The sequence below is a fragment of the Equus przewalskii genome, chromosome 10 (assembly GCF_037783145.1).
Source record: "Equus przewalskii isolate Varuska chromosome 10, EquPr2, whole genome shotgun sequence".
In the NCBI taxonomy this organism is placed as follows: Eukaryota; Metazoa; Chordata; class Mammalia; order Perissodactyla; family Equidae; genus Equus; species Equus przewalskii.
In genome coordinates this window covers 9,322,811-9,345,952 of record NC_091840.1, presented here as the reverse complement: position 1 = coordinate 9,345,952, position 23,142 = coordinate 9,322,811, and positions in this window count along the sequence as shown.

Below are 23,142 nucleotides of genomic sequence, written 5' to 3'. Positions count from 1 at the left end.
ATGCCAAGTGAAGTGGCTGGAGGAGAGTGGTGTTGTTAAAGGGTATGACTCATTAAGTCTTGTCTGAGTGTCAGATGTTCAGCATTCGATGCTATTGCCTCCAATTTAAATCATTTTTAAAGAAGTGCCGGAAAAGGTGCTGAAAGGCACCTCGCTCTGTTCTCTCGCTTGAGAAACACTGTCCGCTTGTGCGCTGCGGTAAACTTTGCATTTTGGCTAGACACGCTGTGTGGAGCTGTGCTGGAGCTGGGACTCGTTTTTTTCTAAGTTTGTACGGTCACCCAAAGGCAGGAAGAGAACATAGTATTTCCACAAGCCAAAGCATCCCTCCTGAGGGCATCTGTGACAGAGAAAGATAGTGCACAATGGGAAGTCCTCCTCTGCCGTGAGAAACGCCCTCCCACCACAACCTCGGAGTCCCTCGAAGTGGTGGCCTCCCCCGAAGCACTGAGGGTGTGTGCTTTTCTGCCGCGAGCCCTTGTCTTCTAGAATTCTTCTCAGAACCCTGGACAGTCTGAAGCTGCTGAGCGTGGTTTATCATCACCAATTAGGAGCGAGGCTGATCTCGCTCTCACACCCGGGACTCCTGTCAGTACCCAGTGACCTCATGGAGACTTGGAACGTTTTGGCTGCTTGGTACCCTCTCCATGTCTCTGAGGGGCATTGCTGCCACTCCCGTCTCACGTGGAAAGGGAGGATGCAGACCCCATGGATGAACTTTGAGGACATAAAGCTGACCGAAATAAGCCAGTCGCAAAAAGACAAATATGTCTGATCCCACTCATAGAAACAGTCAAATTCGCAGAGACAGAGGGTGGAAGGGTGGGAGCCAGGGGCTGGGAGAGAGGCATGGAGAGCTATCGTTTGACGGGGACAGAGTTTCAGTTTTGCAAAATGAAAAGCGTCCTAGAGATGGATGGAGGGGATGATTGCACAACAATATGAATGTATTCAATGCCACTGAACTGTACACTTAAAAATGGTCAAGATGGTACATTTTACGTTATGTGTATTTTACAATTTAAAAGGATGATGCCGTTCAGAAAGAGCTTAGGAAAGTCCCAGTTAAGACTCCAAGTTCTTCCCCAGGTAAGTGTGAATTAGCATCCACCAATGAAATGTGGTTTTCAGGGATATTAACCTGAGACCTGGGCCTCCATGTTCTCAAGCATCTTTTGACAAGGATGCTAAAAATTTTATTAAAAGTGCAGTTCTTGCTGAGAGCAACTTGCCCAGTTCCTCAGGCTCCTGCCGATCCAGGCCTTTGGCAGCAGGCGAGAAGATGTTTAAGACTTCGCTGAAAAGTTAAGGCGTTGTGCTTCCTACAATTCAGAGGACACAGTCCAGCAGTTGACTGGAGCTGGAGTTTGGCTGAGGAGCAGACAGACACAGGCAGATAAAAACCACTCAGGCCATTTGACATATAACCACACCGAGAAAGGATCATGATGCATAATTTGTTTAACAATGTAAAGATTTCCAAATATTTTCACCGATACAAACCACGTAATCCTCCCAATGAACCCATGATTAATTGCCACCACTGAGGGCCTGCCATAGGCCGACTGTCATCTTTATCTTGTGCATTATTTCATCTTCAGCCTAGATTAAGAGGTTTAGAGAGGCCAAGACCATTTGGCCTAGTAAGCACAAGAGACACGATTCTAAGACAGGATTGTTTGGGTTTTTATATTTTCTTACTTGTGGAAGTAGTGTTTTCTTAGCTCAAAATTCTGTACTTTGCTTTCTTCCTTAATGTAAGAGTCAAAGAAGAAAGAAAAGAAAGATAGAATCCAGGAGTCTGTAGGTGACAGGTGGGTTTTAGGCCTTCAAATGAGCTGGCACAGCATCTTATTGATTCCCGTGTCTCCAAGGCTTTGGGAAATATCCTTTGGGTAAGAAATCACAATCAAAATTAAGACTTCCCCCCAAAAAAATCATTCATGGTATTAAATATTAAAATGTTCTTTTGAGTCCCACAGTATCATTTTTTAGCAGCACCACATACATGCTGAGGAGAAGTAAATACAATAAAAAACCACAATAAAAAGCTTAGCCCCAGTTATCCTCGCCATCAGATGGCCAATCACTGGGGTGGTAATTCTTTAGGTCAGCTGTCACGTGCGATGGTCTGAAAACGCAAACTCGACATTCTTCCCCTTCTCTGCCTCCTATCCTGAGTGTAGATGTCCACCTAAACTTATCTTTCCTACAGTAACTACAGACATGTTTCCCCAAATCATGGACTCACTCAAATGGAAGGGACCTAAACGCAGACCCCGGCAGGTCTGTTCTTAATCCCTTCCAGACAAAGGAGATACAATTTCAAAAGATCTTCAGGAAATGCAAATTCCCTCCCTATTTTGGTGACCTGTTTTGTAGCTTTACTCATACGATCAGAAAAACCTTCATTATCACGATTCCCGAGCTCATCCTGCAGCAATTTCACCTTCTTAAAAAAGTGATGTGTCAACTTTACGAAAACCCCTCAAACATAGAAATGAATTTGTAAACAAGTAGATTGAGTTGTCATGAATAATTTACAACATAATAGCATATTCTACAAAAAGACGTAGCATAGAGAGTCTTTCAAGAATGACTTATCCTAATATATTTAAAATATGATTCAGTGTAGGAATATTTGTGATATAGAAAACTTCACAGGGACACAATTACTGAGTCAGGTTAAAGACCTTTGCACATGTGAATATATTCAGACATATGCTTTCTGGTGTCAGTTTCATCTATCAGTCCCTATCGTATGCTTGCGCAAGCAAGTAAAGTTTCCTAGATATAGCCACCTTGACTGGACTTTGCTGGTCTGTATGCATTTGCATCTGTCCATGAATGAGTCCATTTCAAGTGCATGTACGTGTCTGTGCATGGGTAGAAAGATAAGCTTAGCAATTGTGTGATTTGTTTCTGCTTAAGCAGTAAGTTACTAATCTCCTGATTGGAACCAGATTTGTATGAATTAGGAGTTGAAATTGGAACAGTCACTGCTGTGTGCAGGATGTAAAGTGAATAAAATGAATGGGGTATTAACCTTCAACCACTGAATATTAATCAGCTTTTCATAAGAAAGAAAACACAGAGCTTGCCACACTAAATATTTTCAGCGCTTATTGACAGGATATGATTTCTTTTCTCCCTTAGCCTGGTACTTCCAGTCAAGGACCTGAACACCAGACAATAGTCAACTTGACCCAGACTAATGTATGATTGAAAAACCCCAGGTACCGCGCGGGTGGGTCGGACTCTGTGTATGTGTGGGACCTGATGAAATGATACTCTTTTATCAAAAGCAAGGCTGTCTTCCAGTCACTCCTACAAACACAGGCCAAGCTAAGTCCAAAGAGAATTCACAGAAAGCCCGTGGACAGGAAACGCTGATGACCACAAAATGAACATGTGGAAGGAATACAGTTCCCAATGCCTTGGAAAGGATTGCAATTAGGAATGAATCTGTTTGGATATTTGGATGAGACCTATATCTACCCCAAGGGAGATTAAAAAAAAGAAAAAGATAAGGCCAGCCTGGTGACATAGTGATTGGGCTCACACCCTCCTCTTCGACGGCCCAGGGTTCGCAGGTTCAGATCCTGGGTACGGACCTACACACTGCTCATCAAGCCACACTGTGGCGGCATCCTACATACAAAACAGAGGAAGATTGGCACAGGTTTTAGCTCAGTGGCAATCTTCCTCAAGCAAAAAGAGGAATATTGGAAACAGATGTTAGCTCAGCACCAATCTTCCTCTCCCCTAAAAAAAAAAAAAGAAAAAGAAAGAGAGTCAAATGATAATAGAATCTGGGTGAAAACAAAATTTGTAATAGTCTTTTGTTTTCTTATGCAATGTTGCAATTGCTTTTGTTTGAGAACGCAAAGTCTTGTATTTAGGTCTATATAATGATAATATAGCATATTTATATCAATTTCTGCATTTGTCCATATCTGTATCTATCTATCTCCATCGCAATATATATGAACAAACAGAAATACACATATGTCACCGAAAAAGGCAATGGATGCTTATTTCCTGAAGATATTTTGAAACAGCATAAATTATATTTGAACATTATATATCTATATCTGTAAAACTACTTACATAGTACTATAAAGAGTATACTTCACGTGGCTAGGCTTAAGTGGCAGTTGGGCTCGATTTTAAAAACTGAGGAGGGTGAAAAGGGACCTGGAAGGATTTCTTCCATACTCAGCTCATACAGATTTCTTCAAATATTTCCTCAAATAGTCTTTCATTTATTTTAAAAGCTATACTTCAAGTGAGGACAGTGTATATTACTATGATATTCCATTATTTATAGGTCAGTTGGTGCCTCTCAACCTCAAACATCTCAGAGTAGTATTACTTACATGATTTCCCCCTTGGTAATCTCTCTTATTTTATTCTTTTTCCAACAGGTGATGCTTTCTCCGTCTATATAACCTAGTTTAGATGTCCACCACCTTCATATGCTCTCTACCAAAAATTTCTAACCCTTGATCCCAAACACTGAAGTAATCTCCCATGGAATGTCCCATTTAGCACTAAAAATAAACAAACAAACAAAAACATTCTACTTCCTTAGCTGGAAATCCACCCATTAGGCTAATTCTAAGAAAGTGCTGATGACTGAAAATTGCTTAATACGTTACCCTGTAGGACAATTCCTTAGGCAGAATTCTAAAGATGCTTCCTCCCCACCCCCATGATTCCCAGCCGTCGGTTGTGCAATCGAACACTCATCTAGGTATTGTTACAAAGGGACATTGCAGAGAAAATTAAGGTTACTAATCAGCTGACTTTAAAGTAGGAAGAATAGCCTGGATTTTCCAGGTGGGCCCACACAGGAGCCCTTAAAAGAGGAGAAAGGCAGACAGTCAAACAGAAGAGATATAGTGGAAGTGAGCACAAGAAAGGGGGCCAAGGGAGAGGTCAAACCTTGAATTTCGCCTTGACTTGCTGTTGCTGGCTTTGAAGGAGAAAGGGAGCCACTATGCACCAAGGAAGGCTGGTAACCCCCTGCTGAGAGCCAGCAAGGAAACGGGGCCTCCATGTTACAATCCCAAGGGACTGAATTTGACAACATTTGCCTGGACTTGAAAGGGATTCTCCCCCAGAGCCTCCGGTGACGAATGCAGCCCAGCCAACACCTTGACTTTGGATTGATGAGCCCCGTGTTGGACTTGTGACCTACAGAAACTATGAGATAATAAATGCGTGTTGTTTTAAGCCACTAAGTTTATGGTAACTTGTTACGGTGGCAATGGAAAACTAACACAGGCCAACACCAAAGACGCCTGAGAGAAAACTTTATTAATGCAAATGAACAAATTTCAAGTGAGCCTCAGAAGAGCCTGGGATGGGGGTAAATGTTGGGGGAAGAAACAGATAGCTGTAGACAGGGCAGCCCTCAATTCTAGCCCGGGTCTACCTGTATTTACAATTGCCTTTAAGAAATCAGCATCCTTACCTCAATATCCTGGCCAGAGTGTAGCCACCTCTGTTATAGTAAAATGTTGGCAGAAAGAAGAACTATGCAAGGATGATACAGAGGTACTAGAAATCAGCGGCACCTCCCACTGGTTTTCCTACTTATTTGGTCATAGCATCTTAGCCAGTCCAGTTCCCATTGAAGATCTCTGACTCTCAGGTTAAATGGCTTTGCTAAGATCACAAAGCTGGTTAGTAGTAAATCAGAAACTTGAGTTCAAGTCCTCTAATGTCTTATCCTAAATTTCCCATATCATTCCCCTGAATCCCTACTTAGTATGAAAACAGGCTGAAATGAAAGAGAATGCATTTAATAAATAGACCACAAGAAAATACGTCGTTAGTCCGCATAAAAGGCATATAGGTATTTACCTGAATCATTTGTAGCACAAATCACATCATCAATAGGCAGTGCTGGTTGTCTGACTCATTGATAACTCAAACCAAAAAAATTACCGAAGACATCCACAGACTTGGGACAAAGAGGATTTGGGTTTAGATTACCTAAATTGATTCTTCAATACTTCTCTCTTGCACTTTTCCCAAGATCTCATGGCCACTTCCTAACATTAAATAGCCCTGGAACCAACAAGCCTGAGTCTACCTTAGCAGATAAAATCGATTTGTAATCCTAGAAGGCAAATTGAAAAGCCCTAGGAAGAAAATGGAATGACTCAGCATGCATGTTGAGAATGGAATCCAGAAACTCAAGAGGCAAATACCCAGTTACTTGAAGGGAACCTTATTTGGAGGATATTGGAGTTCTTGCCCCCTCCCTACCCATCTGAATTCCATTGGCATTGCCAGCATCCTCCCTTTGGTCTACTGGGTTTCTCCCTTTCTGTTATTCTCAACCAACAACCAAACACCTCAAACCCCAGAATCCTGAGGCAAATAGCTGTTGCAGTCTGCTGGGTTTCGGGACCAGACCACAGATCCATCCCTATTCCAAGTCACTTCACCAAAACATCCAGAGCCGAAGGAAGATTCAGGCAGTTTCTGCTGGAGCACTTTATGAACATCCTGTCTAAAAGCTACCCAGCATGTAGAGGGAACCCTAAAAAGAGGTGGGATGGTTCATACAACATCTTGGCTGAGATCATAAAGGACTGGAATGGCCCTCCCTCCACTTTTCAGAATGAGATCCATAAAGAAGCAAAATGATCTGGAAAGCATCCTTCACATACAATTGATGTGACATGTCCACTTTAGGCATTTCTGTAAATATTTAAGCTTTAGTCTAGGAATTGCATCTCAGTCTACGAGAGCCCTTAAATCTCTAGCTGAGCTGAAGATAAATCCTTAAACTGATAAAGAAGAAGGTGTAGCTTCCTTGGAGATCCCTATAGGGAAGAGAGAGACTGCATTTGGACAAAGAGATGGAGCGGCATCAGCCACATCTCCAACTTACTCCCCCCAACCCTGTCCAATTCTAGCATCATCCATTCTATATGAGTTAGAAAGAGCTGCTAATGGAGAAGGGAGAGGAGGAGGAGGAAAAGGAGGAGAAAGAAGGGTGCCTTGATATTTACTTAGTTATTTTTGGCCAGAGGAAACCACACAAGGCTCTTGGAATGCCACCATTTATTAGCCTCTGGTCCTCTCTACATTATGGTTTGATATTGTTTGGAAGTCAAGAGTAAGAACAAATCTTCAAGCAGTGACATTGGCAGGACTTGGCCTCTAGCCTTCACTCCCCACAACACTTCATACAATAATTCTCTCCACAGCGTTGCCACCATTCTTCCCGTCTCAAAGACACACATAGATACGTGAGTTGACACGACTGGATACAAAGATGTAGCCTCTTGTCCCCTGTACTACCTCCTTTCTGTGTCACTGTTAGAGCAACATTTCTCAATGGCTCTACAAAAGTATAGAAAGCTGCCAGCTTTGAAAGATACATATTTCTTCAAAATGAGGATTCTTCCTCCAAGTCCAGAAAGATTACGGAGTGAACGTATTCTGTCCTTGGGAGCATAAGGGCTTAGAAAGAGGAGGAGGGTGTGAAGATCAGGACACCTCTCCTACTGCTATACAATTCTGTTCCAGAAGGAGAGACCTAGGATGATTAAAATACTGTTTTTGCAGCTGTCTCCCAAACGCTCTTTAAAATTCCTATTCTGTATCCCAGGATTTAATGCAAATTGTCCACATAACAGAGGGTCAAAATGATAATTTAGATGCAATTAGCCAGATGTGTTGGAATGGAATTTCTCCCACCCACCCCCCAAAATTATCTGAATAATTTACACATACATAATCACCTTCGTCCAGTGGGAAAATTGTGTGCCCTTGTCATTTCCCCCAAACACCGAGACTTTCTAACAGGGTTACACCATGAAAGCGCCAAGTCCAGGGAAGCAAGAAAGATAATTCCGTGAGGCCAGGCTGTCTCTCTTTTCAATACAGACAGAATTAATTTGTTTTCATTAACTCTTTATCGAGTTACCTGACTTTGATTCCCAGCACAAAATATATTTTTAAAAAAGGGGGTGGTGGTAGAGATAGATTTTCAGGAAATAGCAAGTTCTTTTTCTTCTGAGATAAAAATCATTTGGCAAGCCAGGGTGAAATACTTCTAGTTTCCAGTAGAAAGACAGAGAGAGAGAGAGAGAGAGAAAAAAAAAACTTGGAAGATGCTAATGAACCACAAAAGAAAAAGAAGGAAGTACTTTTTTTTTTTTTAAATAAGACCTTACTTTTGAAAACAGCTCAGTTTGCAACCAATTTTTGAAAAAATGTCCAAGTATTCCTTTGGGAGCTATGTCAGCGCTAAACCAGGCTTTAGGATGACTGGGAAGAAAAGTGAGCAATTCAGGTGACTTTAATTAAAGGGGCCAGAATCATCAGAACTGATCCTTCAGACGCAGCCTTTCATCTCCAAAAAGGATGAAGCTGGTAAGAGCCAGTGAGATGGAGCAAAAGGAGGGGGCCTTGGAGCCTGGTGGCAGACCGCATTGGGGGTAACTGTGTCAGGGTGGACAGTGGGCTGCTCCTTGGGAAAGCAGTTTGTTTTTATAATTATGCATTTGAAGGAAAAGGGGATGTTACACAGGCTAGTGGAAAAGAACGAAACCCACAGATGACTCCCAAGGTTTACTGGCCCCCTTAACTGGAAGCCTTTAGCACCCTTTGGCCCCCAAAGCGGCTACCCTCACCTCCTCTCCAGGATTCAGAAGCTAATGTGAAAACAGAAGATCAACAGGAAGGACTGGGAAAGAGGTGGGGGAAAAGGAAGATCAGAGCCAAGATATTGCCTCAGCAGAGGAGCAGCCCTTGCTTGGAGCCATATTCACAACAGAGCAGCAAGGCCCCTCAGCTCCGCTCTGAAATGAAGACAATCCAGACATCAAGGTCTCCTACAGAAGCACCCAAGAAAGCAGCACAGACACTATCAGTGGAAGAAGGCATCAGCCCAGCTCCTACTCCAGTGAGAAAACAGGTCCTCACCAATGTGTACTGAGGTGGGAGACAGAAAGGGAGGAGTAGGAATCATAGGGTCTGGAGGAGAAGGCGGGGATTATGGAATCTTACTGTTTGCACTTATCCAAATCCAGGGAGGGGCTTCCAGCCTTTCCTCCTTCCTTTCCAGGAAGGATTAAGACATTTGGGGGGCCCAAGCACTGAAAAGATTACTATCCTCCTTATCCCACTGTCATCATCCATCTATCTATCACATCATCATTTGTCTATCTATCTGTCATGTCATCATCTGCCCGTCTATCTTTCTATTTATCTCTCTGCAAATTGTGATTATCAGGCTATCCTGTAATGTTCTGCACTGAGTTTTCCCCTTCTGTGCACATGGTGATGGTGCCGCTCCTTATCTCCTTGAAGTCAGGAATGCCAGGAGATTCGCTTTGGCCAATGGAATGTGAGCATCCAAGAAATAAGACACTTTCAGGTGGAAGATTGATTTTAAGAGCCAATGCAGACTTGCCTATGCTGTCCACTCCCCCGGTGCCACCGAGGCCAGGGCTGTTCCAGTTACCAGTCTGCTTCCCTGAGTGAAGACACAGTGGTACAGAACCAACTCCCACCCCTAAACACCCACTGCCCCAGCCGGCTGCCCCACAGTGAACGTGGAGTACAGATAAATAATACATGTCTGTTACTTTCAGCCACTGAGATTGCTGACCTTGTTTTTTATTGAAGATACAAGAATATGAAATAATAAGAAATAAGTCCAAAGGATTTCTGATTGTTTCCCAAATGCTAACTTTGATAGTTTGACATTTCAATGACATAACCGAATTCTTCCAAAAATTTCTCTCCCTCCCTTTATGCTTATGCTACTATAGTGGTACATTAAGCGTCCACCTCATCTGTCTATTGGGAAATCTAAAGCTTCTGACCATAGAAATTCTGCCCTGTGGTAAAAGACAGCAGACGAAACTGACTTGTACATATTATATGAAGATCCCTCTGCTGTCATTTATCAGCCACATGTCCTTGGAAAATTTACTCAAACTCTCTAAATCTCAGCTATTTTAGCTATAAAATTAGCATCGTAATTCCTATCTTTCCAAGTTATTGTGTCATGGGAAAAAAAAGTATACAAATTATACTGACTCTCCCTACTCCTCCACCAGCAGAAATGTTACTGGACCCTCCTGAGGAAGTGTTTCCCTCCTGGAAAATGGGGATGAGAATACAGACCTCCCTACTTGGGGCCCGTGTTAAATAAATCAGCCGACATGCAGCTCTTAGCAGGTAAAGGCACTAAATACGTGGCCGTCGATGTAATCGTTGTGATCATTATTATATTAATAAATTGCATAGGATCTAATATGTGTTCAATAAATCTCAGCTGCTTCACTTGCCCTTGGAGAAAGGGCCCTTGATGTTTAGGAGTGGGGTCATTCGGAATAGCGTTATTGACAATTAATCAGCAAGGTGGCCACCAACCTACTAAGAAAAGAAAAGTACTCAAAAAGAGTCTCTGCTTTCGACCCATTTAGGGCGAGACATGTCTGGATCCCTAAGATGCCAGGTTTTTTCCATTCTGCAAACACATGGCTTCCATTAGTAGACTGATACTGACACATCCGAGGCTTCCAAAGTACTCTGGGCCTCTGACAAGTGAAAGGTTTGCATGCCCAACAAGGAAAAGGCAGGCTCCGCAGGCATGAAAACGCTGCCAGGGGCGAGGCAGCAGAGGTGTTGAGTTTAGGTAGGAGACCAAATCTGGCTCTGTTTTTAATGACTGTGCTGTCCACACCTGAAAATAAACTAGCCACACCTGGTGAGATTTCTAATGCTCTGGAGCTCCAATGCTGATGTCAGTGTGCATATATAGCCTCCATTAATCAGAGTGAGTGTGGTGTGGGTGCGTGCTAAACAGGGACTGGAGAATAGTGAATAATTTGCTCACTGTGCACACACCGTCTCTGCTGAGCTTTCTAATCCAAAGCAAACCCAAGCTCCAATGTCCTCCTTTTATTTTGTGTTCTAAGAACATCGTTGTTTGCTTGGCTTCTTAGAAACAGGCCCGAATTCTAATTAGTTTGCAGTTAGAGGCTGCATAATGGTAACTCAGTCCTCGCCTAAATTTTATCATCTGGTTCCCATCTTTAAAGCTGCACGTTCTGCTTTCGTACTGCCCAACAGTGATGCTAGGCACCTCGTTCTGTGTTTTGTGTCTCATAGCAACAAGTCCTGTTTGAAAGGGGGTAAAAGGCAGGGTCATCACTGACCTGAGAAGTTTGGGACAATTCTTTGCTCTCAATTTCATCCCCAAGGGGATGATTTCAAGGAAATAAGGCTTTGTGTCTTTGATTACAGGGGGGACCGACTTAGTCAGGGCAGTCCTGTTATCTTTCAAAATGTTTGCAGTTTCAGACCAGGCAGCAAGGGTGAGTAAATAAAAGCGTGATGAAAGAATAATGAGGGCACATTTGCCTAATACTTGGAAGCTGACAGTGTGTTTTCACACAGACAAATCATTCGATTCTTTCAACAGTGCTGGGCGCTAGGTGAGCAGTTACTATTAGCCCATTTTACAGCTGAGAAAAAGGAGACTGAAGGAGGTCAGTCCACCTTGATTTGAATCCCAACTCTTGCCAACTAGCTCTCAAATCCTGGGCTAGTTCCTCCATCCATCTGCGTCTCTTGTCCTTACCTGTAAAACGGGGGAAAACAAGTCATTACTTCAGAGGTTGCTCTTAGGTTTAATGAGCAAATATATCAGTGTGAAAGTGCTTAAAGATCATTTGTGACATAGAAAGTGTTTAATATGTGTTGGTTATTGCAATTATGAGGAAAGGTATCAAGTTGAAAATCTGGGACCCAAGGAGCCTTACAGCTAAAAATATCCGTGGGAAAAAGCCTTGCACTGAGATGAAATCCACATCATCACAGCACAGAGAAAACAAGAACAACAAATGTGCTTGTTCCTATAGCTGTTCAGTTGCCATCCCATCCACATGCCATAGTCTACCCTGGAATGTCCTCAGAAGAATGGAGGACACAAGCCCCTCATGGTTGCCAGGCAGATTCTGACCAAATCTGACAGCTGATCGTGGAAAGTTGTATTTCCCTCTTGTTTTACAAAAGCACACCCAAAATATACGGGAGGAAAAAAGACAAAGTTTGATCCCTTCCAACCCATTTAATGATGGCTGGAACAAATTAAGCTTTTCTTATGTGCCAGGCAGCCTGCCATATACGTTGCACACATTTTCTCATAAGCAGGGTGACCAACTGTACGTGTTTGCTCAGGACCAAGGGGTTACCTAAGACCTGGAGTTTCCAGTGCTGAAACTGGGAGAGGCCTGGGCAAGACGGGACAGCTGGTCACCCTACACAAGGTAGGTACTTTATCCATCCCATTTTGCAGATGAAAGAAGTGAAGCTTGAGGAGTCCCAAGGTCACACAGCTAGCCAGGCTGGCTGGGATTTTTCAACCTGTGTTTTTAAACCGTTATAAGATACCAGCTAGAAAGAGCCTGTTCCTCTGGGGGAGAGTTGTAGCCCATCAGCCAATGAGTAAAATTAACCGTTGCTCTCATTAGAAAGAGTTTCATCTTCTCTTTTTCTGTTCTATTGTTGTTAAACTGCCAAGTGACTTGGGGCATAATCTGAAATGTTAATTAACAGACTTTTCTTTTTTTTAATCGGTGTCGTTCCATCTTTGAGGAAAAACAACGTGACATTAACATTTGCAACTCCAAGAGAATCAAGACTTGATTCCCTAAGAGAGAGTTCTACTATATTGGTTTCCATCACCCCCTCAAAAGAGATCTTACCTAGCAGTGACTTTCTGTGAATTGTAACTCCAAAGGCCACCAGTGACTCTCAGAGGCATTATCTTAGGTCCTACACACTTTCCAAATGGTTTTCAAGGCTATGCATCACCGACTCTACTGCCTGTGTAAAACAGTCTCATGGGGGGGATCCACGGGTTGTGTGAACCAAGAGACATCATCTCAAGTTATAAAGAGGCCCAGGAAGAAAGTTTCCGCAAGGAAAAAGATTTTCCAATTTCCCAAATAATTGCCCATGAATGGATTTACTTAAGCAAGAGCTTAAATGCATTTCAAAAGAAACCGGCGATCGTAGCTGCAAGATGAACGCTGCCTAAATTTAAGGGCTACTTGGGGATTCTAAGATCCCAGGGCAAAATTGACTTTCTTGATTTGATAGAGGAATAGGGCCAACTGGGAGTTGAGACTGATTCTGTTTTTCATGAGTCATTTTGTCTGTGGACATGCTTCACAAATTAAAATACACATAAAAAAATCCCTAGGTGTGAGATGATTAAAGTTTCAAATCTGGTCATTTGAAAATCACAAGTGTTGGATGGAAGCCATGCTGTTTTGAGACTTTTATTTTTCTTTTTAAAATCCTAGGGGTTGCCGAGCTTATAAAGAATCCTTGATTCAAATAAAAAGTGAGGGCTTTTGGAGAGAGTCATTCTCTTTGATATCAGATGGATTTTAGTCTATAATTTTCCACTCTGGCTTATGTGGATGTCTAGGCTTGATTCCATCAACTCATTTAATCTCCGATTTCGTACAAAAGCATGTTTTCTGTTTATCTTTGCCCAAACTGAGTGCAATCTGTGCTTTCTAGCTCTCCTAACAATCCCAACTTTCCAAATTTCCTATCAGAATGCTTGTGAGGCATCGTAAATTTATGCTTGTCTCGACAGGTTGGAAACTGCACATTTATAGTGAGAAAATTAAGTTGCTACTCCCAAAGACACCCACTTAATTGTAATTTAAAAACAGATCATCATTTTAATTTACAGCATGTAAGTGAAGGGGGCAAAGGGAAGTTAATACGAATAATCGCTGAGCTACAAGTTTCCAAAAAAATTAATGGGGAGAGTTACCCCCAAACATTTAATTTTCACATGCAAGCTAGTTGCTGGATTGGAGAACAGTTAGCATTCAACACTCAACAGCTCATTTGAAACCAACCAAAACCAGAAACTTGAAGTGAATTCACTTCTTGTTACATCCTCTATTTCTCGAAGCTGGGAAGACTGATTGCACGCCAGGAAAGTTTGATAAATAACCATTTGACCATAGAGGCCAAACATTTTAATACTGCACTCTCACCAACCCAATATACAGATGAGAACATTGAGGACCATCTTTTGTTACTACGAATGGCCTTTGTTTTTTATAATTTGGTCATGAATTTATAAAGATATATTCCACTTTATCGTATCCATCATTACACCAAAGAGATTTCGTTTGCCAATTTCTCAATATATATTTAGGATATGTCCTAGCTCAAATCCTTAACATTCAGAAAACCCAGTATTAATAAGTATTAATTCTCTATGCCTCCCCCCTCCACACATACGGCAATAACTTTTGTGAATGAGTACACTGGTGAAGAAAAGAAAGTACAGTCTATCGCATTTCATGAAACAAATTCACTTAAGTTCACTGTTCATGGGGAATAAAGTCCTAAAAAATAACCCAAAAGGCTCAGATGAAAAGCAATACTTTTGGTTATTAATTTGTTTTGATTTCCAATTCCTCATCAGTTACATAACTTTGGTCTTTTAAAAAAGAATTTATTTGTAAACAAGAGTAATGAGTTGGCAGTTGGATTCAGGTCTGGCTATTTCACCTGAGCAATGAAAAAACAAACGCCACAGAGGCCTTCAAACGGACTCTCTGACTCCCCCTCAGCAGCTCTCGTGTCCTCCTGAGATTGGCTAATTATAGAGCGATGCTGGGAGGATTCTTCATTTGTAGATTAATTAGTTGATGCCTAAGCAGTTCCTTGAACATAAAAGGCAACATGTAAATCTAAGTGTAATTATTCATCCTCAAGCTAATGATCATTTAATTAGTGTTTTCTGCCAGTGTAATGGTCCATAAAGAAGAGAGCAATTTGGGGAAGGGGCTTCTACCATTGCTATAAGAGAAGTTTAGGATTATAGATCCAGCTAGAATGAAAAACAATGTTCAGTGTTCAAATAAAGGTTTTAAAGTTGGAAATAAATTGGAAATTGACTCTCTCCTCTCCTGGTGACTAACAGCCATGAAGGCACTGAAAATGAAGTACACCTTTTGCAATCGTTTGCATATTTCCAGAATTAGGAACATAGTTTGAATTGGGCTGATCTGATGTTTTGTGGCAAAACCAAAGACCAACCCTGAGATGAAGTATATAGCGCAGGAAAGATGTTAGATCTGGAGTGTTCGTACATGTTATGAAGGTTCTTCTGCCCTCTTAGTAAAATAGGATACAGGTTTTCTAAATAGGAAATCATGTCCAAGTTGAAAGCCATCAGATAAAGCCAAGTGCTTTGCAAAATACCTGTAATAGACCTTCTTATGTGGCTTTCTAATTATTTCTCTCTATATTTCCCCTGGTAGATTATATACCCAAAGCCGGGTGCCTTGTCTCTATCTTTCTTTTTCCAGCCTTATCCAGCCAATAGTCAGTATTCATTAAGTGGGTCAATCAATGAACAAATAAAAACTAGAAATATACATATACAACTAAGATGAACCCCTAAGTATAAGAATTATTCCTATGAACTTAAAAAAAAAACCTTGAATGTTAAAGAAAACGTGAACAGCTCCGTTACATGTTGTCAGTCCAGAAGTCCCTGTACTGATGCCGGATCACCAACACAAACATCACAAGGAGATTGTCCAGACAACATTCTCAAAGAGCCTGGCGCTGCAAGCAGCTGCATTAGTGTATCTAATCAATATCTGCATCGAGTGACTTCTTTAAGCCCCAGTTTTCTCAGTTATGAATGAGACAGTCGTGGCAGTTAAATGGAATGATCATAAATCTAGCAAAGTATCATTCACTAAGTGTCAGCTACATTAACATCAGTTGATTCTGCTTGTTACAGGAACTTTGATTCAAGAAAGAAAAAAATAAAAAAACCTTGCTGAAGATTGTGTAGCCTTACTCTCCAAGGACAAGAATTTCCTTTGCCCACTGATAACTCAAGTAGCACAAAAGAAATACTGGAGTTCATAGTACCGATATTTGATAGCACTAAGAGGCACACCCCACACCTAAGCTTTGGGGGATGCTGTAAAATGAAACATTCAAAAAGAGTTTTTTAAAAAAGGCACAAGCAGTCATAAAGATATCAAGTCATATTAGCTTTTCTCAAAAGAAGAAAAATTAAAAGAATACAAAAAATTTAACAGTGAAATATACCATAGTATAGCTGGAGGGAACAGAGGAGTAAGGCTATTTGAAATTTTACTTAAAAAAGAGACATTTAAATAATAAATGGGAGAGACGTGTCTTAAAATACCCAAAAGTCTACCCTGTTTTTCAGAAGGATGTTCTTCATGTCCCTTTTGGAACTCCTGGAAGATTTTCTACATCCAGTTTCTTCAAAAATCCCCACATCTACATTCGACAACACGGCAGTGTCAGGCTTTCCTTACCCAAGAGGACGTCGGTACAGCAACATGCATTTGACCAGGTTATAAAACACGTGTCACACGAGGCTCTATTGGAAAGTTCCTTGTGAAAGACGGACACGCAGAGTCTATACTGGCACCTGATCCAGAGGAAAGGCACAGGCTTGCCGGACTCATTCACTCCGCACTCTTGCGACAAGCATTTTGTCTGGCCTCCAACTTCTCTTATTTCTTGACCGGCTCTACTACCACCAATGTCCACAGCGTATGAAAGATCTTGGTCTCTGCACCTAAAATCATGTAAGAGAACAGAGTGAAATGTATCTCAATCTGAGTAAACCATCAGTTTTTAGAAGGCCTGAATCTGTTTAAAACAAGGTAGGGAGAAAACAGATTTGCTAATACCAATAACTTAAAACTCAGACCAAGAAAAAAGCCTCCACCTAATACATAGTATTTTTGATAAATCTGAAATGTTGTCTAACATTTTTCCTTGGCTCCTTTTCTGACTATGAACGTTCTCCATATTTGCTCAAGACTATGAAGATTAAAAAAAAAAAATCCAAAAACAGAACAAAATTTTTATCTGTGATGATTTCTTTGACTCTTGAGTTTTTCCTCTTTTTAGAAAACTGGAGAAATAAAAACAATACACAACAAACAAACCTAAACAAGAGATGCTAGATTCTGCGACATTTACCACTTTGCAGATGCGTTGGTAAAAGATGATAAACTGCATGAATGCCCACTTATAGAAGTTACAGGCATTATTCACTGGAACAGAGTTAGCTTTTAACATAGGGAGCCAAGTGAAATAGAGTGAAAACCTAAGCAGACCCATCCTCAAATAATGAAAATACAAATGTATTTCGTGAAGACTGTGATTCCAGACAGCTGCCTTCACTGTCCCCCGCCCCCTTTATTGGAATCTCTGAAACCATTTCGCTTGGGGGAGAAAGCAGATTTTAGTAGAGTGGGAAAAATGCCAAACATCCATGGCAACTTAGAATTTTTCCACTTTCTTTACATGTTCAATTGAGACCTTCATAAAATTATAAATGAAAGGACACATTATGAGCACTTTCTTTGAAGGAAAAAAAAAAGGGTCTTGCCTGGAAGTAAAATTTTGGAGTCTATATCCTTCTTTGGAGAACACTTGGGAGCTTTCTCTGCCAACAGCAGGACCCCTAAAAGAGCTTGCCTTTGCCTTCAGAATTCAAAAATGTAAACCACCACTTGTTCCCCTGACTGTGCGTGAGACGTTGAGTGCCAGGAGGGGACTGGAAAGTATTGGGCTCCGTGTTGGTGTCCCTCAGGGACTGAGGTCAGTGTGTCTCGGCGCCTTCTTTCCACCTCCCTCCACCCTCCCCTCTGCCCTCCCCCACACCAAGGATTCACTCCTGCTTACATTGGGGAGACTGCAACTTCTGTTTCTTAACATTGAAAAGAAGTTTAAAAGCTTATAAAAAGGCTCTTAAGATTTCTTGGACACCAAATGCCTCTTACAGAACAATATTTTGATGAGTTAAGTGTAAATGAATCAGAAACCTACGTATTAAATTTCCCTTGACATACACATCAGTTTAAAAAAATTAATGGAAAAAGTGCCCGAGGCTCAAAGTGTTTGGGGTTTTCTCAAACCCAAAATGCTTGAACATGAAGAGTGGAAATCCATTTGAATCAGCCAGGTTTACTGATTCCCCCACCCCCCTGAGAACACTAGTTATAATGAAGGGAGTAGCATATCCGGACGGTGACCGGCTGGCTGGGGATATGTCACGTTCCTGGTCATCACGCTTGGGTCGCAGCAGAAACCAAAGGCTGGGCTGATGCTGTGGAGATGCCCAGCTGCTGTTGATGGAGGCTGACCCTAAAAGCTGTCTTTTTTTCTTTTCGGACGAAGGAAACTAAACAAACAATCATAGAAGATCATAAATCACTGACAAGGATATTTAGATTTGAAACAGTCCCAGAATACAGAATGTGCCACAGTTTGTCCCTCAAAGATTAACTCAGCTCTGGGTCCTATAATTGCGGATCCCATGACTTCCGGTTTTAAATGGTACAAGGGTCAAAACTTGAGAAACTGTAGTTTTGGCAGAGTTTTTTTTAAGGCTGATTCTGGGTCCAAGAAAACACCCACAGGAACAGAAACAACCAAAAATCCTGAAACCAGATTTGATCCCTAAAATCATCATTCTTCTGAGTTTTTAAATTAGTTTTTCATTTCTGTTGGTTTTGTTTTGGGAATGGACAACCACACTAGGTGAGCAGCTGACTAGGGAGACTGAGCCAGGTGGGCAAGATTTCAATGCTGTCCTCGTGTGTCATGTAGGTGACCCGATCATTTGGGGATGTGTGTCAGAGATGTTGCAACCGTGAGCAATCGCTAACCCTTTGCTGACACATGTCAGCTGTCCAGTGCTCCACTTCTGTGCTTCCCAGTAACCAAGAGGCCTGTCTTAGGCATCGTTATCCCCAGCACTAATCGCAGGGCCCAGCAAAGAGGGATCACGGATTTGAGCTCACGTCTAACTCTCATTCTACTACAACATGTGAAATCTTTCTGTGAACCGCGATGAGCCATCTCCACGTAAGCTGTTCTTAGTATTATTTTCAAAATTCACATCCTCCATCCCCTTTAGGAGACTTTGCAGTCTCCAGTATTTCAGAGGAGGCCTCCGATGACCTCTAGCTCAGGAGGAGTGCGGATGCAACAGAGTGCTTTCTTCACACGGATTTGCGCCTTGTTCATCCTTTCTCAAAGAAGCACTCTCTCAAAAGCGTGGCAGGGCCCTGCGTGTTGGGGAGGCGATCATTAGAGAAATGTACCTTTTAAAGACAGCATTCGGCCTTATTCTACTCAAAGCATGTGCTGGATACATGTTTATTAAATAAGTGAGTGAATGAATGAGTGAGTCAGCAAACAATAGCTCTTTCACTGGAAAGTTGCACAGATGAATGAAAAGTTCAAAGACTGACAGAGACAGGCATAAAGCAAATTCCTTTCCCCCCAGATATCATCCCCTTCCCAGTCCCCTTAACCCAGACCCCTTCTCCACACAAAAGATTACTAGCATTTCGTAGGAAAGATGAGGAGCTGTACAGCAATGAAACATCCAAAGAGAGCAAATGAAAGATTCCTGTCTTTTCTGTACACCTTTCTGGTGGCCACCAGTTCTTGAAAGCTCCTAAGCCTTTTCAGTAAAATATAAGAAAGGAAAAGCAACCACAGCAACAGCCTGATGGGAACCGGCGGACACAGAAAGACCCAGAAAAATATGGAGGCACTGGGACGCCTGATAACAAGTCATATTTCCTCTTGGTGACATCTGGGGACTAGAGAAAATGTTATCAACAGGGAACAGGACAGACATCAAAGATGACCAATTCCAACACATTCTCTCACTCTCCTTTCCCAGGCAAACCTCGAGACTGTGCAGAAATAAATAGGTACTCCTACCACAAAGAGATCCCTTTTCATCCTAAGAAATTGAGAGGAAATCATTTCCCCCTAGCTGGGTTTCTCTTGGTCCACCTGAAAATTGAGGATCAAGATGCTTACCTGCCCACTAAGGTTTGCTCAGGTAGACGAAGGAGCTAGAAATAAAAAGCAGGCAGTCACTGCGTTACCAGCTGTCCCTTGATGATGCACAAATTTGGAGGCCCATCGTTTATCCCCCCAAAAATTCTAATGCTTGCTCCTGGCATTTTCCTCCATGCCTTTGCATCCTGTAAAGGGAGGGGAAACCCATTTTAATGTGAGTTAAGAGTGCAATTCTAGCAGGTGAAAATCAAGTAGAATAAAACGAAAGTTACAGCTGAAGGCCTCGAAGACAAGCCAGCGCTAGCCCCTCCCAGGGGCTCGGTCCTCTCTGTACTAATTGTGGCAGATGCAGCCCGACTAGATTTTGATGGGCGCATTTGCTCGGTAGAAGAGCCACAGAAATGAGGTCCAGAAGCTCAGCTGGTGTTTGACTGACATCATTTGGGACTTGGCTCCACCCCCAGTCCAGGGCCTGATGTCAGATTGCACAGACTTGATCCCCTTTTCCTTTGATATGGAACCTGTGCCTACACTCGGCTCTCAGCGCTAAAGAAAACAGTCAGTCCTTTCCGACTCTGCTTTGCCTCCTGTCCAGGCTGTTGTTAATCTGCAACACACCGCTGCCACAATTTTGCTGCCGTTCAGAGTCGGTGTCACGGGGGCGAATGGCAGGGGTTCTTTCTTCTTTGGGTTTGATACATCCTTCCTTCCGCTGCTTCTTGCAATCGGCCACTAGGAGAAGGAGGGAAGCTGGCAGGAGCGAGAGCGGGAGACTTCCGGAAATCTCTTTCCTCCCTTCCCTTCACAGGTTGCCCGATAATGACCCTGGAGACTTCCACCTGCCCCCAGTGAAGGAATTGGTTACTCTCCCAGAGTCCCCCAGGCATCGCCCCCTTACTCACTTCCTCTTCTTCCTGCCCCCAACCTCTACCGCTCCAGCCTCCTGTGGCTTCACAGCCAAGTTCTCTTCTCAGGAAAAATGAGATGGAGCTCAGTAATAGTGAGCTTTGAACCCTTCCCTCTACACCCTGGTCCCCAAATGCAGAGACTCAAACAGTTGCTTTCCTGGTATCGTTTGTGAATCTAGAGGCTGGAGGGCGGCTTCAAAGACAGCATGTAGCATATACTTCTTTCTGTTAATAAACAATATTCAAGTGTGCTGGGGGACAAGTGCCTTTTAATTTATATTTTAAAACTGGTTTAGAATTGGTTGGTTTTTAATATACATCTCTCTATCTTCCCCTGTGGTCAAACTGTGTAAACTTCAAACTTGGAGCTTCTGCAGGTTTTTAATACAGCCGGAGGAGGGACCCACCTACTCCCGCACTCACGCACCAGTTTTGCCAGCCCTGGGTTACACAGCTCCTTTCCTCTTTGCCAACCTCTGCAGACCGGAAGCAAAGGCTGCTGCTCATTCTGGCTCAGTCTGGATTCTCAGCTGACGTGCATATCTCTACCTGCAGCCTGTGGCTGGGTGAGACCCTAAACAACAAGACTGGTATTTAGAAGAAGTTTATTTGTTCCTTTTTGCTTCTTTTATTGGAAGAATCATTATGGCTGGGAGGCAGGTGCACACCTGGGCAGTCGGGGGCTTTTATTAGGGTACTTACAGTGTTCATGATTTTTGTGGGATCAAGCCCCTCATTGCCAATCAGTTTCACTGTGTTTCAGGGTCACAGATCATACCCCTAATCCTGGCCAGTTGTGTCATCAAGGTGGGTCACAAGGGGCCGGGGGCAAGAACGTATAGATGGCCCAGCATAACCACTACTTCTGCTGGAGAAAAACAATTCAAGCGGGATGTGCTACAAAGAACAGACCACTGGAGAGGCAGGCATAATTGCAGTCACTAAATTAGCACGGGTCTCTCAGCCAGGGGCTAATCTAAGCCAGACCTCACGTAATGTCAGGCCATGAGTACATCACATTTGCAATTAAAAAGCAAAGAGAAAAATCACTCTTGCTTCCCAAATGTTTATTTTTAACGTGGTAGCTACTTAGTAATAATATGAGATACTAAGGCATCTGGAATAAGTGAGAAAAGTAATTGGGGTTAATAATCTTTGAAAGGCTAAAGGGTTTTAAATGTATGTCCAGGGCCAAGCCCTTTGCAGGCTCCTCTTTGTCTCCCTGACATCAGCCACATCCATCCCACCTTTGTTGCGACATCTTGGTGGCGCTCGAGACCCTCCGTCATGCACGGTCATGCATGGTCCCACTGTGTCTACTGCTTCATCTGGACCCTCCTGCTGACTTCCTTTGTTGGTCGAGCTAGCCCTCCAATTCCCCCTGACAGGCCATAGTCCTTGGACCCTCTGAGTTTGGTCTCTCCTTCTGTTTTTAGGTTCCCCTAATATCCATCTGACCCCATGCTTCTAGCCTATGCCCTAACACTCAGCCTTTCGTGCTCCCTTCCATATGAAGGCAGAAATCAAGTCTAGGAATCCAAAATAAATGTACTTTCTCAGTAGTAGGAGGATTATGAGTAATTTTTCCCCTATAATGAACATGCATTAATTTTGCAGTCAAAAATCCTTTTTTAGTTCACTTTCAAAATCCAGTATGCAAACACACCAAACTTTGCTTCTCTTGACTTTTGAAACTCTTTTCACACCCCACAATCCTCGATTCACCGGTGAAATTTGTCTTTGAATTTGCCACTTGGGTTTTTTAAATCAAAGTGGATATCAGAGACCCATTACGTTTCTACGGGTCAAATCATATTACTACAATGTTGCCAAGAATTCATTTCTATGGGTGAATGGGAAGCCTATTTTTTACAGTTTTCTTTTTGTTGGGGACTACTGCCTTGATAAAACGTAGGCCTTTTCCTGGCTAGGACCTAGTCACCCCTCTGGTCATACTACAATGAATTTTGAAGAACTTGGCCAAACATTGGGCTCTACTGGAATTTCACCTTTTAAAATTTTGGAATAGGCAGGCTATCAGCAGGACTGTGGACAATTTTTGATCATACAGAGAAACTCATTGTAACAGGATTTTTTTCTGTGTTAATATAATGATTTAATAAAGACATTTGGCACGTAAATAAGACTCTCCTAGACCAAGCATTTTTAACAATGAGAGGATTAAGATCAGCCTATAGGGGGTATTAGCAAAAGTGTCTTTTCTAGCTTTAGTAAAACTCTTCCATCTGTTTAGAGATAAATTCATTATTCTTAACGAAAAACCCTCCTGAAATAGATGCGGTGAAAAACGTTCTGCCCCTCT